A 4,471-nucleotide genomic window follows, 5' to 3' on the forward strand; every position below is an offset into this window, starting at 1 on the left:
GTGTTTGGTAAGTAAACCAGCAGATGGGAGATCTCTTTGTGTTCCCTGTATGTCTGTGTATCAGGCTTTCAAAGAAATTAGATGAATAAATCACCAATCTTTTATAAAGATACCCACTCATACCCTTCCTGCTAGCATCCAGACCAGAGCCCAATGCCTCCCTTGAACCTCCCCCAGAAAGCTACAACAGGCGTTGGTCCTCTAAGTCGTTTCCAACACTGAGGTGATTGAGGTTCTCACGGTTGCCTGTGATGCAATGACTCAACCCAACTTTGTTCAATTAAAAAAAAAAAAAGATTTGTTTACTTATTTGAAAAGCGAGTAACAGAGTGTGTGTGTGTGTGTGTGTGTGTGTGTGTATGTGTGTGTGTGTGAGAAAGAAAGAGAGAGAGAGAGAGAGAGATCTTCCATCTGCTGGTTCACTCCCCAAATAGCCTCAATGGCTGGGGCTGGCCTGGGTGAAAGCCAAGAGCCAGGAACTCCATCCAGGTCTCCCACATGGGTGGCAGGGGCCCAAGTACTCGGGCAATCTTCCACTACTAAGATTTATTTGTTCTATTTGAAAGGCAGAGTTACAAAGGGAGTGCAAGACAGAGAAAAAGAGAGACAGAGAGAACACTCTTCCATTCTCTGGTTTACTTCCCAAATGACTGCAGTGGGGCTGGGACTGGGGCTGGGCCAGGCCAAAGCTAGGAGCCAGGAGCCAGAAGCTTCTTCTGAATCTACAGTGTGGGTGCAGGTGCATTAGCAGCGAGCTGCACTGGAAGCAGAACAGCCAGGACTCGAACCAGCACCCATATGGGACGGCAGCTCCTTCTGTTGCTTGTCTAGGTGTATTAGCAGGGAGCTAGATTTGAGGCAGAGCAAACAGGACTTGGTCTGGCATTCCAGTATGGGATGCCGGTGTTACAGCAGCGGCTTAACCCAGAACATCACAATGCCAGTCCCAATTTGTTCAATTTTAGATGTGTCCTTGGTGACCTTGACACAGAAAGGCCTGGGCACTGGAGACTAGATTTTTTTTTTCCAGTGAATGATATTGATTTTTTCAAAGTTGACTCCAAACAAGTTTTCAACATTCTGCAATCAGACAAAACAGGTGTGGGTTAGATTTGGCTGGAAGGCTGCTGGCTGGCAGGATTTCTGGCCTCTCTCCTTCCGGATGTAAGGTTGATGCTGCTATGAACAGCCCCCAGCTATTAAGCACCTAAGTTGAACCAGAAATAGAGGCATACTTCCAGATGCACTATTATATTTAATGTTCTCTTCTAAGTCGTTCAGAACTCTCTGTGTGCGATTCATGCTGTGCCATTCGCAAGGTTGCCTGCTGCATGTTTGACTATAAATGAGGTCAAATCCCTGTTTTACCGGAAGATGCCGATGTATTCCCATTCCCTTCTCCCGCGAGCCCGTCGCCATGGGAACAGGAATCAAGTACACAAGAGCACCTCCATGAACAGATACTCAGGGAACAAAGTTCATCTGAATGAAGCTGGCCTGACTGCCGAGCAGTCTGGAGGGGTTTCTGGGCTTCTCCGCGGCATTGTGCCGCCTTCTCACTGTAAGCTGGCTCTGGAGGAGGAGGAAGTGGAGCTGTCTCAGGTAGGGACTCCTTGCTGGGAGCTGGGATGGAGACAAAGAGCCGCAGGGAAAGTTCTCCCAGGCCTGCCTCTCCCGAGGGTCTCTGAAGGCTGGATCAGTTCTGCAGTGTGGAAGGCGTGCCAGGCAGTGGCTGGAATGTCTTTAAGTGCAGGGGATGGGACCTGTGACAGCTGTTCTGGCCTGTGGAGATGGGAGGGGACAGGAAAGGCTTTAGGCCACGCGATGGAGTTGGCACCACCCTACTGCACTCTCTTCCCTTTGTGCACCCCCACTGTTTCCCAACCCAATGTGCCCTTCATCTGTTCTCAAAAAAAAAAAAAAAAAAAAAAAAAAATCTGGGGGATTTGCCTTCCTCTCACTGCCTGCCGTGAGCCCAGGGAACTCTTATGGCTGCCAGGCCTGTGTCTTTCTCCTTTCCTCTGCTCTGTGAACCAAGCTTTCTGCCTCGGTTTCCCTGCCTGTCAGCATGGTTTCCTACGACTGAAGTTAGCCCTGGCCCCTGCCATGCCGGAGTCCCCTGGCCAGTGCTGGAGCTAGGACCATCTTCCTGTGCTTGCTGTGATAGACCAGGCTTTGGTATAGAAGAAAGTGATGTTTGGAAAAGGCACTACATTTGTTTATTAAATGTATGTACTCATTCTCTTTAATTTCAAATTTTTTATTTTATGTATTTGAGAGTCAGAGAGCGTTCATCTACTGGTTCACTCCCCCAGAATGGCCAGGAACTGGAAACTCAATCCAGGTCTCTCACGTGGGTGACAGGAATCCAAGTGCTTGAGCCACCAGTGCTGTCTCCCAGGGTGCACGTTAGCATGGAGCTGGAGCCAGGGGCGGAGCTGGGACTCAGAACTCAGGCACTGATTTGGGATGTGGGGGCATCGCATGCTTCTTAACTGCTGTTTCATATGCCCTCCCAGAACCACCATGTACAAAGTAGCCTCTGGCCAGAGTCTCTGGCTGCCTCTGCCCCAGGTCCTTCATTACGTTTCCAGAACATTCTATGCATATGTACCAGGTATGTGTCTAATCTTGACAGCTCAAATTGGGCACAGTCCAGGGGACCATGGCAACGTAGGATTGGGTCTTTGGCAAGAGTATGTTCATAGTTCAGGCCTCCATTCTCACTCCTGGTCCCTCTCTCACCTGCCCATAAACCTGAGATCCCAGTATACCTCTGTGGCCAAGCCACCATTTGAAAGAAGTGACCAAAAAGGGGGAGGGGGAGAGAGAGAGAATGGAAGCTGCTGAAAATGATTTGACCTTTTCCTATCAATCAGTTCTTCCCCCGTCTCCCTGCCCAGGACATAATGGAAAGGCTGAATATTTTTCCTCTCTTCCTGTCCAATAAGCAGTTTTGTTATTAAAATAAATGAGTAGGGGGCCAGTGCTGTGGCATAAGGGATAAAGCCGTTGCCTGTGGTGCTGGCATCCCATATGGGTGCCAGTTCAAGTCCCAGCTGCTCTACTTCCAATCCAGCTCTCTGCTATGGCCTGGGAAAGCAGTGGAAGATGGCCCAAGTGCTTGGGCCCCTACACCCACATGGGAGACCAGAAGAAGCTCCTGGCTCCTGGCTTCGGATCGATGCAGCTCCAGCCGTTGCGGCCAACTTGAAAGTGAACCAGCGGATGGAAGACCTCTCTCTCTCTGTCTCTGCCTCTCCTCTCTCTGTGTAACTCTGACTTTAAAATAAATAAACAAATCTTTAAAAAAATAAATAAGTAAATTACTATGTTATTGAAGAGGTAATACATCTGATAAAAAGAAGTGAACAACAGAATATTGTAAGATACGTTTTCTTTGTACCTTGACCCCTAATGCTCCAGTTCTCTCTTGAGGCCATCACTATCCAGAATGTCTTGTTTACTTTTCCAAAACATTTTATACATATGTAAGCATGTAGGTATCTAATCATATTCCCCTTGCAAAAATAAACATTAACATGCTATGTATGCTTTCCTACTTTATGTTATTTCTTTTTTAAAAAAGATTTATTTTATTTATTTGAAAGACGGAGTTACAGAGAGAGGTCGAGCCAAAGAGAGAGAGAGGTCTTCCATCCACTGGTTCACTCTCCATATGGCCACAACGGCCAGAGCTGAGCTGATTCGAAGCCAGGAACCAGGAGCTTCTTCTGGGTCTCCCACATGGGTGCAGGGGCCCAAGGAGTTGGGCCATCTTCTACTGCTTTCCCAGGCCATAGCAGAGAGCTGGATTGGAAGTGAAGTAGTCAGGACTCGAACTGGTGCCCATATGGGATGCCAGTGCTCCAGGCCAGGGCTTTAATCTTCTGAGCCACAGTGCCAGCCCCCCATTTTATGCTGTTTCTGCTTGGTATATCTTGGAGCTTACTCCATGCTTGTTTAGGTAGACCTGTCGCATCCTAATTAGTGGTTACCTAGTCTTCTATTATGAATGTACCACAATTGGTTTACCTCCCCACTCATGGGACAATTAGGTCATTTCTGGTCAATTATAGACAAGACTGTAATGAATATCTTGGAACACATGAATGAAGAGGGTGTCAGGTAAATTCTGAAAAGAAGGATCACTGGTTCGAAGATATGCTCATCTTTTTTTAAAAAAATTATTCATTTGAAAGTCAGAGTTACACAGAGAGAAGGAGAGGCAGAGAGAGAGAGAGAGAGATCTTCCATCCACTGGTTCACTCCCCAATTGGCCACAAAGGCTGGAGCTGAACAGATTGGAAGCTAGGAGCTAGGAGCTGTGGGGAGCAACTCAGACTAGACTGTTACTGGAATTAAGACTTACTCTATGCATCTGCTCTCCCACAATATGATGCTGGGAGAGGAGGAAACAGCTTCTACACAGCTGCCTCCAGTTCAACCAATAAACTGTAGGACCTACTCC

The 4,471-nt window shown here is 47.6% G+C and overlaps 1 long non-coding RNA gene across 1 annotated transcript; it reads left to right on the top strand.

Annotated features, from left to right (window-relative positions):
• The first annotated feature begins 348 nt into the window (after positions 1-348).
• Positions 349-3,540, top strand: LOC149120518 (uncharacterized). The gene is made up of 3 exons (XR_016225884.1): positions 349-1,602; positions 2,520-2,617; positions 3,080-3,540. It is a non-coding gene; the product is annotated as an uncharacterized LOC149120518 (long non-coding RNA).
• Positions 3,541-4,471: the final 931 nt, after the last annotated feature.

Source organism: Oryctolagus cuniculus, chromosome 19, assembly GCF_051225735.1.
Source record: "Oryctolagus cuniculus isolate XC-2025 breed Fujian yellow rabbit chromosome 19, ASM5122573v1, whole genome shotgun sequence".
NCBI classification, from domain to species: Eukaryota; Metazoa; Chordata; class Mammalia; order Lagomorpha; family Leporidae; genus Oryctolagus; species Oryctolagus cuniculus.